This window comes from Schistocerca serialis, chromosome 12 (assembly GCF_023864345.2).
Source record: "Schistocerca serialis cubense isolate TAMUIC-IGC-003099 chromosome 12, iqSchSeri2.2, whole genome shotgun sequence".
Classification (NCBI taxonomy): Eukaryota; Metazoa; Arthropoda; class Insecta; order Orthoptera; family Acrididae; genus Schistocerca; species Schistocerca serialis.
The window spans coordinates 104,021,001-104,034,810 of NC_064649.1; positions in this window are offsets into that span (position 1 = coordinate 104,021,001).

Sequence of the window (13,810 nt, forward strand, 5' to 3'; positions counted from 1 at the left end):
AAGGAACGTATCAACAAGCTGACTATGCAGGGACTAATATTTATCGTATCCCGACAGTAAATCGCTTCTCGTTTGCTTTAAGCATCAAGATGATTACTATGCCGCTCATATAAGTCTTTGATAGTTATTATCAAGTTAATGCCCGTAAATTGGGTTCAAAATGGCTCTGAGCACTATGGGACTTAACATCTGTGGTCATCAGTCCCCTAGAACTTAGAACTACTTAAACCTAACTAACCTAAGGACATCACACACATCCATGCCCGAGGCAGGATTCGAACCTGCGACCGTAGCTGTCACGCGGTTCCAGACTGAAGCACCTAGAATCGCACGGCCACACCGGCCGGCGTAAATTGCGAAAATGTTACTGAATCTCGCACGCGACGATAACGACCGATATCCAGCCGCGTATCTTAAACTGCGCGCCGATATTTGAGAATTGGAGCGCGATTTGTTTCCAACAAAGTCGTGCCGTGGTTCCCTAGAGTAATTTTTAAGTCAACTGCGGGTTGTAAATTAACAATTCTATGCATATTCATGAAAGCTACAGCAGATCCGCACTCGACGGACTCTTGATCGCGCACTCGAGCAACACGGAAGTTTTTTACTTACAAAGAGAAAACATATCATGCACAATGCAACAAGGTTATGTGCTATGGTTCAAATGGCTCTGAGCACTATGGGACTTAAATCTGTGGTCATCAGTCCCCTAGAACTTAGAACTGCTTAAACCTAACTAACCTAAGGACATCACACACATCCATGCCCGAGGCAGGATTCGAACCTGCGATCTAGCAGTCGCACGGTTCCGGACTGCGCGCCTAGAACCGCTAGACCACCGCGGCCGGTGGTTATGTGTTATGTCAAGACATATTTATATCTATCTCATTAAAATTCATCGCCTATTAAATGTTGTACATAATAAAATTTTTTACTCTGCAAATAATCAATGAAATTTAGAAATGAATTACATGTATAAAAAAAATCCCAAGTTAATATGACGTCATGGGCCACTACCTGTTTCGACTCCCCTACACTCACGTGACGCAAAGTAGATCCGGCTATGTTGGACATATCTATTGTTACAGTGTTCAGACACACTTGTACTCTGCCCGGTATTAAAGTCTGATGTTAGTTCTGCCACAGTTCACCGCCTGCACTGTTTTCTCTGTCGGCCGAGCCTACGACGTCCGATATCTGTAATGAGGGGGTGGCCACCCAACCTCATGTCGTCTGGATGTGGTTCCAACTCGGCTTCATCACCTGTTATGACATTCACATCAGCAATCCTCGAACACCCGACAAGCCGCTTAGTTTCTGGGCCGTCACAATCTGCCGGCGGTCAAATTCATATAGATGGCGTTCCTTCCCCATTCCACACGTGGACAGCACACTCATTGATACTACATTGTAACGTTGTTGCTTTAATTTGCTATGAAAGCGGTACTGATAGACAATAAAAGCGGTTTAAAAGCTGTGAGCTATCTGAGGAAGTTAACCTTGCACTACTGCGCAACTGTTTCATTAGGCATCCAGTCTAGCTTACCAAATTCCCAACCAGACTGACATTAATTATAATCTTTTAAGAGTCATACGATAACCGGTGATATATATATATATATATATATATATATATATATATATATAAAAGAGAATTTAAATAAAAAGAAATAAATCAGTTTATATTTGGAAATTTATTTTAACATTGATCATTGAAATTTCAGCATATTAAATTTGATTCATAACTACCTGGTCCCTTATTTAGGATTGTGAAAATGTGAGATTGTAAACTTACGGAACACATCAAATATGGAGCCAAGATTGGGAGACTGCATACAACACTGCATTCATAAAACAACACACAAAGAACGTTGAAACATATGCAAGAGGAAATTAACCACAACCAACCGATTGAATTTTCACCCAAAGAAGTTACGTTCGTAGCGCAATCCTGTCCGTCATGTAATTACCACACACTGGTATACTAAATACATACTAACTCTCTGTGAAATCTTCCCGAAAAGAATAGCTGAGGGCTACTTTGATGATTACACCACATGCTTCACGTGGTCAACTTGGTTTACACAAAGAGTGTAACTCCACAATAATTTTGATAATTAAAATAAATTAGATCGAAAAGCAATTTACAAAAGAAAAACCTCGAACTGGTTACTATCGTCTTACTGTTAACCTGATGGGACAAACAATTGTATAAGCACGTGGTACTGGTCTCACAAAGTACACCCCACGTGGGTTGAACATAAAGAAAAGTTGCTATATTGAAAAATATTGTCAAGACGAGACGTTATAATCCCACGCACACTCGCACTGAAGATTGATGATCTTAGTTAGAGTTACTGATCAACACGTGGTTCCACTTTACTGACAAAGTAGTGACAAAGCAACTACCGGAAGATATTCTGAACTTCACACGCGAATTACACTGCGTTGCAATTTAAGATAACATTAGATATTTTAGAGCTAAACCTGAAATAAAGGTGATTAAATTTTCAGTTAGGCTGAACTTAAGAAATCCATTGTCCTACGGACTTAGCAGACACGCGGTTAGCCGGAGATCTTACCACTTCAGACGCTCACTGCGGACAGACTGACCTGGTCCCTTCGTGAGGGTGGCTCACAAATACAAACGGTAGTGGCCAGAGGGACAGCTTCCTATACCAACATGACAAGGGACAGACAGGACCATACTAAGGATAGAAACCTCTTTGCTTTTAGAAAGCGTAGCTACCTGTTCCGACGTTGGTCCTACTGTTCTCTAGCAGACAGGCTTGTCTGCTACCCTCAAGCATGCAACTAGAAATACATTTGCTCATTCATCCTCTCACACAGAAGGGAAGGGGGATGACGTTATCTTATCGTATACAGTATATAAAAGAAAGCGGATGTAGGTTCCGTATAAGACTGTGTGACATGAATTACATATAAACTGTGTTTTAAAGTGTAGTGGTGTGACAGATCGTTCTTGTTTATGTGTAAAAGTAACACGTTCCACTACTCAGTCTCCTCCCAGATAGTCAGAAACGCCACAGTAAATTTAGACAAGGAATTTATGCCGTAAATGACAACAGATTTAAGAAATTAACATGAAAGGAATCCAACAGAGACCTTTCAACATGCGCCGTGCGTGTGTCTGACTAGCAACTCATTCCTCGCCAGATGACGCTGCTATCGCGTGGACGAGCTACCGAGCGAGGTGGCGCAGTGGTTAGACACTGGACACGCATTCGGGAGGACGACGGTTCAATCCCGCGTCCGGCCATCCTGATTTAGGTTTTCCGTGATTTCCCTAAATCACTCCAGGCAAATGCCGCGATGGTTCCTGTGAAAGGGCACAGCCGACTTCCTTCCCCGTCCTTCCGTAATCCGATGAGACCGATGACCTCGCTGTTTGGTCTCTTCCCCCAAAAAACCCAACCCTGGACGAGCTTATATGGATAGTGTAGGTTGGTTGTCATAACTGATCAGTGTATGTTCTCCATATAGTAGTCTGTGCGACAGAGTACGATCCTACTGCTAGAATGATTTCCTAACATCTCTTATCGTGTTTGAGATAGTTTAGTATTTAAGACAGTTTAGATGTTTACTTTTAGGGGTGTCTGATTATATACACTTTGTTTTCAGATTTACCACGTTGTATAGCTTTCTAGCACACGTACTGATTGTACAACGGTGGCTTACATCATACTTGACACGGGTTGTAGTTATGGAGATGTGGCTCACTGCTTTATGCATACCATGAGTGGTACTTTACTCGTGCCTAGCAGTACAGCAACCGTAAGTCACTCGTCATGTTACATATAGGTTCTCTTGTTCGGGTCGTCACATTTTTTGTATTTTTTCATACTTATTAATGTTTTTACGGTGTGTTGTGATGCTCTTGTCATCTTTACGTGTGACAACTCTCTTTGTGTCTTAACGCTAACTTTTTAGTATGTACAGGGTGTTTCAAAAATGACCGGTATATTTGAAACGGCAATAAAAACTAAACGAGCAGCGATAGAAATACACCGTTTGTTGCAATATGCTTGGGACAACAGTACATTTTCAGGCGGACAAACTTTCGAAATTACAGTAGTTACAATTTTCAACAACAGATGGCGCTGCAAGTGATGTGAAAGATATAGAAGACAATGCAGTCTGTGGGTGCGCCATTCTGTACGTCGTCTTTCTCCTGTAAGCGTGTGCTGTTCACAATGTGCAAGTGTGCTGTAGACAACATGGTTTATTCCTTAGAACAGAGGATTTTTCTGGTGTTGTAATTCCACCGCCTAGAACACAGTGTTGTTGCAACAAGACGAAGTTTTCAACGGAGGTTTAATGTAACCAAAGGACCGAAAAGCGATACAATAAAGGATCTGTTTGAAAAATTTCAACGGACTGGGAACGTGACGGATGAACGTGCTGGAAAGGTAGGGCGACCGCGTACGGCAACCGCAGAGGGCAACGCGCAGCTAGTGCAGCAGGTGATCCGACAGCGGCCTCGGGTTTCCGTTCGCCGTGTTGCAGCTGCGGTCCAAATGACGCCAACGTCCACGTATCGTCTCATGCGCCAGAGTTTACACCTCTATCCATACAAAATTCAAACGCGGCAACCCCTCAGCGCCGCTACCATTGCTGCACGAGAGACATTCGCTAACGATATAGTGCACAGGATTGATGACGGCGATATGCATGTGGGCAGCATTTGGTTTACTGACGAAGCTTATTTTTACCTGGACAGCTTCGTCAATAAACAGAACTGGCGCATATGGGGAACCGAAAAGCCCCATGTTGCAGTCCCATCGTCCCTGCATCCTCAAAAAGTACTGGTCTGGGCCGCCATTTCTTCCAAAGGAATCATTGGCCCATTTTTCAGATCCGAAACGATTACTGCATCACACTATCTGGACATTCTTCGTGAATTTGTGGCGGTACAAACTGCCTTAGACGACACTGCGAACACCTCGTGGTTTATGCAAGATGGTGCCCGATCGCACGGCCGACGTCTTTAATTTCCTGAATGAATATTTCGATGATCGTGTGATTGCTTTGGGCTATCCGAAACATACAGGAGGCGACGTGGATTGGCCTCCCTATTCGCCAGACATGAACCCCTGTGACTTCTTTCTGTGGGGACACTTGAAAGACCAGGTGTACCGCCAGAATCCAGAAACAATTGAACAGCTGAAGCAGTACATCTCATCTGCATGTGAAGCCATTCCGCCAGACACGTTGTCAAAGGTTTCGGGTAATTTCATTCAGAGACTACGCCATATTATTGCTACGCATGGTGGATATGTGGAAAATATCGTACTATAGAGTTTCCCAGACCGCAGCGCCATCTGTTGTTGAAAATTGTAACTACTGTAATTTCGAAAGTTTGTCTGCCTGAAAATGTACTGTTGTGCCAAGCAAATTGCAATAAACGGTGTATTTCTATCGCTGCTCGTTTAGTTTTTATTGCAATTTCAAATATACCGGTCATTTTTGAAACACCCTGTAGGTTCTCTTGTTCGGGTCGTCACTTTTTGTATTTTTTCATACTTATTAATGTTTTTACAGTGTGTTGTGATGCTCTTGTCATCTTTACGTGTGACTACTCCCTTTGTGTCTCAACGCTAACTTTTTAGTGTGTATGTAGACTATTGGCGATGTTTTCACTGAAGCTGACTTCAATGCGACATCCTTTTCAATAGCTTCCACAGCGAAACTCTGTCTCGAAATCTGACGGAAAATCGAAAGAGTTTCTGCTCGTACGTAAAGCACACCAGCGGCAAGCCACAATCAATACATCCACTGCACGATACCAATGGTAATAGAACCAATCACAGCGCCAATGCTACGGTCGCAGGTTCGAGTCCTGCCTCTGGCATGGATGTGTGTGATGTCCTTAGGTTAGTAAGGTTTAAGTAGTTCTAAGTTCTAGGGGACTGATGACCTCAGAAGTTAAGTCCCGTAGTGCTCAGAGCCACTTGAACCGTTTTGAACAGCGTCAATAACGGCCAGTTGTTAAACGTAATTATCCCCTTTCCTGCACCATATCACAGACGTCGATTTGCAATAGTATTCTGTAACACGTACTGTGTTACAACATTACGAATTGCCGGCCGTTGTGGCCGAGCGGTTCTAGGCGCTACAGTCAGGTACCGCGCTGCTGCTACGGTCGCAGGTTCTAATCCTGCCTCGGGTATGGATGTCAGTGATGTCCTTACGTTAATTTGGTTTAAGTAGTTCAAGTCTAGGGGACTGATAACCTCAGATGTTAAAACCCATAGTGCTTAGAGCCATTTGAACCATTACAAAATGCCTCACAGAAGACGATTTATTGACAAATAGCCAACACGGTTTCAGAAAGTACCGTTATTGTGAAACACAACTAGCTCTTTACTCTCGCGAAGTAATTCAGTGCTATTGACAGGGGACGTAAAATTTGTTCCGTAGTAGCTGTGTGCCCGCGCGCTGCCCGGGTGTGTATTTATTCCAGTCGTCTGTTAGTCCAGCTCCATCCAATACAAGCATTGTGTTCTGAGCGCGATACACACGAGAAGTAGTAATCACAAACACAGTGCGATGAAACCACATCCGGTTTACTACGGAACGAAAACAGATGAGGAAGACTTTAAATAACCTAATAAGGGAACCAAATAATTGAAGATCGATAAACTTGTAGTGCCCCAGGTGGTCTGACAGGAAACTAACGTCGTGTTATCGGAAGTCGATGTATTATTAGTTTCAACCCCGTGAGCAGAACGAATTCAAAAACAATAGCGTAAGCGTGCGAAAAAACGCAGTTCTCCCTACTTGTGTTCCGCTAACTTGGTTTCCGACTTCCAGTGTAATCTATACCTATAGTCCATATTCCAGTGCGCCGAGACTTTCTGAAGGCACTTCATGAACAAATATTATTGCTTTGGAATGATTGCACATTAAAATGACGTCATCTGAAAGCACTTACATGAGTGGAAGGTTGCAGTATCAGTCTTTAATAAGGCTCATTTGCTGTGCCAACATTTATTACAGGAAAAATATTAGCTGCTAATGGCTCACAACTCCACACGCTGAACCCTTACAAATCTCACCAGGCGATGATATCAAGCTGGTTTATGCTTCATGCTAAGACCATCGCCCTATGTCTTGGAACTTGCGCTGTGATTAGTTGCCTCAAGGTCACTCTAGCCGTTCAAGGTTACTGTAGCTGTGCCCTGTTCTCTGGAAACATGTACTGTGATTGGCTGCTTCAAGGTCACTCTAGCTGTGCCCGTTCTCCTGACACTCGAGCTGTGATTGGCTGCTCCAATGTCACTGTAGCCGTGCTGTGTTCTCCTGAAACTTGAGCTGTGATTGGCTCCTTCAAAGTCACTCCAGCCATACCGTATTGTCCTGAAACTTGCACTGCGATTGGCTGTTTCAAGGTTACTCTAGCCGTGCGATTTTCTCCTGAAACTTGCACCGTGATGGGCTGCTTCAAGGTCACTCTAGCCAAGCCGTGTTGTCCTGAAACTTGCACTGTGATTAGCTACCTCAAGGTCACTCTAGCCGTTCAAGGTTACTCTAGCTGTGCCCTGTTCTCTGGAAACATGTACTGTGATTGGCTCCTTCAAGGTCACTCTAGCTGTGCCCATTCTCCTGACACTCGAGCTGTGATTGGCTGCTTCAATGTCACTGTAGCTGTGCTGTGTTCTCCTGAAACTTGAGCTGTGATTGGCTCCTTCAAAGTCACTCCAGCCATACCGTATTGTCCTGAAACTTGCACTGTGATTGGCTGCTTCAAGGTTACTCTAGCCGTGCCATGTTCTCCTGAAACTTGCACCGTGATGGGCTGCTTCAAGGTCACTCTAGCCAAGCTATGTTGTCCTGAAACTTGCACTGTGATTAGCTGCTTCAAGGTCATTCCAGCTGTGCTGTATTTGACTGCTGCCTGCTGCGTGCTATTTCTTGTGGCTATACAGCAAAGTAGTGTTGTGAGCTGAGTGACAATTTTAAACAGACACTTGTTGCAGCCGTTTATGTACTGAAAGCCATCTGGTATCAGAGGCATGCAGAAAATAACAACCACTTTGTACTGGATAAACTGTGGAAAGAAGTTGCAATAAAATGTGGAACATATAACTTGCAGTTTGACATTGTTAATTCATGTGACAATCTTTCACCAGACAATATCTTCTTCATTAAATTAACAAAAAAATGTACAAATGTGTGTGAAATCTTATGGGACTTAATTGCGAAGGTCATCAGCCCCTAAACTTGCACACTACTTAAGCTAAATATCCTAAGGACATACACATACACACACCCATGCCCGAGGGAGGACTCGAACCTCCGCCGGGACCAGCTGGACCGTCCATGACTGCAGTGCCTTAGACCGCTTTTTTTTTTTTACATTTTTTTTAATAAATAATTGTTTAATCAAATTCCAAACAGTACATAAGTTGTAAATTTAATCGTGACAGACCAAAAGACAATTTCTCTATAGAGCACAAACAATTAAAAAGTCGCGGCTTCTCAAAGTTTCTCAATAAAATGTACTCATTTTCAAACTGTGTGGTCTAACAATCTCCTTGTTTTCAAGTAATGCATAAATTACAACTAAGTCACAGGTATTAAAATTCTTGAAGCACAGGCATTTACATTAGGCTTATGTGCTAACATTTAAACAAAACAGTTGTCTCTGCCAAAAGAAACCATTTTCATGCTCTTTTAGGTGCATTTCTTAAACAATATACCATATAAAAACAGCTAACTAAAAGTATGAGGTAGAGGTTAATTTATGAAAAAATTACATTTACCTCACAATAGCACTCAGCTCCCTGATATTTCTATCACAACAACTTGAAATGTGACTTTTTTTCTGGACAAGTGTCAGTCCCATAATGCACATTAGTCTCAGAGTACACAGTTGTAAATTTCTCATTACATCTGCAGATGAACTTCATTCATAATTTTGTTCTTAGAGATACTAATCGATCTTATTCTTTTCTGTTTTAAAGACAAAATACGAGATCTGTTATAGCTTAATAAGTGTTACCTGTTCACAATGAACCTGGAAAAATGCTAACATTTTCAAGATGGAGCTGTAATCTCATTTTGTTACTGCCTGCAGCCAGTGCCTGAGAGTAGTGCTATCTCTAAAACTGAACTAACTGCTTAATGAACTCTATGTGGTACATAAAAATGGTAACTGATCTCATTATAGATAGGAAATTCTTACGTAATTGGAATACTTTCTTATCTGTAGCTGCTGTGTTTCTGGTAAGAAATGGAATTAAGTCCATCATTTACAAAAAAAAAAAAAAAAAATTAATTTAATTGGAGATTCTATCTTCTGCTTTCATATCACCATCTCTCAAACTGTCAAGTGTTTCCTGGAAATGTAGTAGATACGTCACAGAATCTTCAGTAGTGTCACGAATCTTCAGTATTTCTTCCTCAGCTTGACTCAGCTGTGTTGCCATCTGGTATAGTATGTCCAAAAAACTGAGGTCCTTTTGTGGCATGTTATACACAATGTGGTACATTTGGGTTACAGCTGTCGTCATCCCTTTTATCTGATTTTTCAGACTTTCAGATGCAGTAAATGCAAAGGAATTATCATTGTTGAATGGCAAAATATTTAATGCTTCCTTTAATTTCTCCAGCTGTAATAACACGCGTTCAACTCCAGACTTCAAGTGTTTCCTCACTCGACCAGCATCAAAAACTAATCTGTCTGGGGTCATCGATGACTTGTCAAGTTTCCTAGCTTTAGTATTACTTGAGAGAGTTACAGTAGATGGAACAGTCTGTGATTTCACATTAGTTGTGACAGCTCCAGCAGCTGGCATTTTGTTTTCTAATTGGTTCTGGTTCCTGCTCAAAATGTTCATTAGGGCCTCAATAATAGCACTCCTCTTGTAAACATGGTTCTCATTATTTTTCCCAGTACCACTGTGAGAGCAGTCTACTCTCTCATCAGTTATCATGGCATTAGGATTTAGTTCTGACTGTTCTTTTAAAACATCTGGCCTGATCTGAGACACTTTCTCACCTGAGGCCTTATGAGGATACTTACAGCTTCCTTCTTTTATTTGACATTTTTTATCTATATTATCAAATCCACATTCAGGAAGGTTATCTTGTTTGTTTGGAAATGATTTTCCATGTTTATCATTAGTTTGACCAACCACATTTTTGTTATTAATATCTTTGTCTACTAGGTTCGCTGCAGCTGGCACACACTCAGTTGAAACATCACTCACATGCGCTGCACTTTGTTGACCTTGCAGTGCCGTAACACAGTCTGATAAACTTTTCTCTTTTGTATCTTTTACTTCCTTGTTCATCACGAAACTATTATTCCCATTAACAGAACGATCACACACTTTATCCAAAATACTTAATGTGTCTATGTTGAATCTCTTTTCTGACAGAATGCAGTCATCATCAGGTATATCATCTTCAACACCTTTGGTTACCCCCTCTGTGCTAAAATCTTGGTTTTCGTCAGTTTTTGTCAATGAGATTATGCTGCCCATACCTTTTTGATCACCAAATGCTCTGTGTTCTCCGCTTTGCTCTGTATCTCAGGAGACTATAAGGAATCAGCGTTCCCTAGCACCAACAGACCATTCTGTCACAGAAGCAAAAATCACGTGAGTACACAACCAACGGCCAGAGTAGTGTAAGACGTCGCCTGAGGAAGACCACACACGACCGCTCGGCTAATCCCACACGGCTTAAATTAATACTGAAACAAATTCCATATTTATATAGTTTCAGTAGGAGCTGCGTTGCTCCTTCTTGAAGTATGAACTCCAGGAAGTATGTCCCTGTAGTCTGTAATGTTTAGTGTACTTTCTTTGTCTGTAATGACATTATGTAAAATTCAAACAGCTTTTACAAACAATTCCGCTGGCTTCAGTGGGTTTGTTTGGTATTTGCCACTTCGATGCTGCAATTCCAAAAGCGCAGTCAACAGTTTTTTGGGCTCGTGAAAGGGCTTTATTGAACTGTTCTTTCGAGTGGTCTAGACTTTTGCTGGTGTAAGGTTTCATCGGGTGTCTGATCAGAGGGCACAGTTCATCAAGACAAAGACTCCTTTGATACCACTACCTGACAGGAAGTCGTCCTCAGGAATGTCAAGCAAGCGTTTTCCTACTTTGTTGTACAGAAAAGGCGCACTAAAAGTGCCACTGCCGCTATGTTTCCCATATGCTCCAACGTCAATGAAAATGACTGTACAGTTTGCAGCACGCAAACCCTGCAGAGCTAATGCCAAGTAGCTTTTATAATTAAAGAACATGGAGTCGGACCATTTAGTGCTTACAAGGGAACCTCCCCATCGCACCCCCCTCAGATTTAGTTATAAGTTGGCACAGTGGATAGGCCTTGATAAACTGAACACAGATCAATTGAGAAAACAGGAAGAAGTTGTGTGGAACTGTGAAAAAATAAGCAAAATATACAAACTGAGTAGTCCATGCGCAAGATAGGCAACATCAAGGCTAATGGGAGCTCAGGAGCGCCGTCGTTCCGTGGTTAGCGTGAGCAGCTGCGGCAGGAGAGGTCCTTGGTTAAAGTCTTCCTTCGTGTGAAAGACTTACTTTCTTTATTTTCGCAAAGTTATGATATGTCCGTTCGTTCATTGACGTCTCTGTTCACTGTAATAAGTTTAGTGTCTGTGTTTTGCGACCGCACCGCAAAACCGTGCGATTAGTAGACGAGAGGACGTGCCTCTCCAATGGGAACCGAAAACATTTGATCGCAAGGTCATAGGTCAACCGATTCCTCCACAGGAAAACACGACTGATATATTCTATACGACACTGGTGACGGCATGTGCGTCACATGACAGGAATATGTTGTCGATCCACCTAACTTGTACACTTGACGAATGGGTAAAAAGATTCTTCTACCTTGCCCGATTTAGGTTTTCTTGTGGATGTGATAATCACTCCCAAAAAAGTGATGAAAACATAAAAGTTTGTCACTTAAACTGAAAATAAAAAATTAAACTTTTCACTCGATGGAAGATTTGAACCAAAGACCTTTCGTTCCGCAGTTGCTCGCGTTACCACGAGACCACGGCGCTTCTGCATTCCTTAACTCTTTGATGTTGCCTATCTTTCCATGAACTACTCAGTTTGTAAATTTTGCTTATTTTTTCACAGTTCCACACAACTTCTTCATGTTTTCTCAATTGATCTGTGTTCAGTTTTTCAAGGCCTATACACTGTGCCAACTTATAACTAAATCTGAGGGGGGTGCGATGGGGAGGTTCCCTTGTTAGAACTGTTATGTACTTCCCATCGATGGAACGTGTAATATTCGGGAAATCCCCATTTCTTGTAGAACATATCAGCTATTTCTTTCAATTCTTACTCCGATTCTGGTTTCATGTGCAATGGTTGTCAGGTTTGCCATTATGCAGGTAAGACCTGTTTGACAATCACAGAACCAGTAATTGTTCCTACTCTAAATTCTCATCCTAGGCTTGCATACGAGTTCCCTGTTGCCGAGAACATAAAAGTTAAAAAAAATTCGATTTCTTTCCTCTGTCTGTCTATATACTTTTTCTACTTGATAGAATTGCTGTTTCCACAATATTTCTACAGAAATATTTTTCTGCTTATTCCTGCAATATGCGACGTTAACAAAAAAATGGAAAGTCTTTGAGAGCAGTTTATAGAAAGACTGAACAAGCGTCCTAAATTAGCTTCAGCCGACGCCGCTCACACAGATCCACTACAGCGGCCGTATTTCAATTCTATGTTTTTTCTACGAGATAATTTTGAACCCAGAACAACTAGTGGCAAACAGAATCCAGTGATAACACTGAACAAATCAGCGGGTACAACTCAGATTCTGGTCATACCCACAGCCAGTCGACACTACCTGTAGCATTAACAGCTTCTCCACCGTCTTCTGATTGCCCTGAGCCACCATTTACCTCGACAGCAGTCGAACCTTTAGTTTACAGGGAGAGACAACGAGTTAATAGGAATAGAAAAGAAGAAGTTGGATATGTAAAAAGAAAGAGTCACAGTTATTGAACTAAAAATGATGAATATCCAGAATGAGATTTTCACTCTGCAGCGGAGTGTGCGCTGATATGAAACTTCCTGGCAGATTAAAACTGTGTGCCCGACCGAGACTCGAACTCGGGACCTTTCTTTCAGGAGTGCTAGTTCTGCAAGGTTCGCAGGAGAGCTTCTGTAAAGTTTGGAAGATAGGAGAGGAGATACTGGCAGAAGTAAAGCTGTGAGGACCGGGCGTGAGTCGTGCTTCGGTAGCTCAGATGGTAGAGCACTTGCCCGCGAAAGGCAAAGGTCCCGAGTTCGAGTCTCGGTCGGGCACACAATAATGAATATGTTGCTTTTTTCATGACTCTTCTTCCTCACGTGTCATGCATGACTGCTTTAGCCAGAATAGATGTACAGAAGGTTGTTATGGCAAGAGTATATAGGCCATCGACTCGGAACTACAGGAGAAGTGCTGTAGCTACCCATCACTGTGCATTTATCCTTCGACATCTGCGTTAAACATTAGCAGCCACCACGGATCCAGGTGTTTTGCTCCGGAAACAGCACTTCGTGACCAACGCTCTACAGCTTTTGATGAACATACTTTACATTGGATGTCACACATGAAAGACGTGGTAGCAGAGGAAACGATCGCCCACGTGAGACTGAAGCAACTTATGTGACTATCACAGATCCACGTTAGAATTATGAATAGAAAAGGGACCGAACAATTTTTTTTTTACATTTTATTTCATTTTTTAATGTACTTATAACTGATTGAACTCGAACCTCCAGAAAACTATTTAATTTTA